This window comes from Colobus angolensis, unplaced genomic scaffold (genome assembly GCF_000951035.1).
Source record: "Colobus angolensis palliatus isolate OR3802 unplaced genomic scaffold, Cang.pa_1.0 Scaffold59, whole genome shotgun sequence".
Taxonomy (NCBI): Eukaryota; Metazoa; Chordata; class Mammalia; order Primates; family Cercopithecidae; genus Colobus; species Colobus angolensis.
Window position 1 is genome coordinate 9,971,581 of NW_012119487.1, and position 1,089 is coordinate 9,972,669.

Genomic DNA, 1,089 nt, shown 5'->3' on the forward strand with positions numbered 1-1,089 from the left:
CATCTCTACTAAAAAATATAAAAGAAAAAAATTAGCTGGGTGTGGTGGTGCCTGCCTGTAATCCCAGCTGCCTGGGAGGCTGAGGCAGAAGAATCGCTAGAACCTGGGAGGTGGAGGCTGCAGTGAGCCGAGATTGTGCCTCTGCACACCAGCTGGGCCACAGAGCAAGACACTGTCTCAAAATAAATAAATAAGCAGAGATATGAGCTGTTATCTAAGTTATTGAATTGGAAGTGGAAAAGAATATTTTGGATAAAATGATGTTTTTTAACACTCCCATGTGGCACAGAATGTCGTACCCACCCTCCCATCAGAACCCTTGGTAAAACCCACTGGAAAGGATAGAAAAAGTACTTTTGGAAGAGAAGCCTGCGCACTCCCTCCAGACAGGAGGCCAAGCTGAGGGCACCAAGAGGGCATGGCGCAGGCGCCAGCAGTTCCTCATCCAGGACATGCTGACCCGGACCTCCCCGTTCAGGCCTCAGTCCCTGCTGTGGCTCCTGAGAGGAGGCCCTCCCCCTCCGCAAGTAGGTCACAGCCCTTGCCCTCCCCAACCCCCCAGACTCAGGGCTGTGCCCACACTGCACAGCTTCGGGACACCCGGCTCCCAGTGCCTCTTTTTGGTTCCGTCCTCTCTGTCTGGGCTCCTTCTACAAACTGAGAGGGACAAACTAAGACCAACTACAAACTGAGTTTCTTTTCTTTTTTTTTTGGAGATACGGTCTTGCTCTTTCGCCAGACTGGAGTACAGTGGCGCAATCTCGGCTCACTGCAACCTGTGCCTCCTGGGTTCAAGCAATTCTCCCTCCTTAGCCTCCCAAGTAGGCCCGATTACAGGGGCCCACCACCATGTCCACTAATTTTTGTAAAAACTGAGTTTCTGAAGGGATCATTTCTGTAGCATATTTGAATGTATCTCAACAAAATGCAAAAAAAAAATTATCTATTTTTTTTTTTTGAAACAGCATCTCTTGTCGCTCAGGCTGGAGTGCAAGGGCGCGGTCCTGGCTCACTGCAATCTCAGTCAGGCCTGGCTTTGTGACCCCAAACTCTACTTTGTCTTTTTGTCTACCTTTTTTTTTTTTTTTT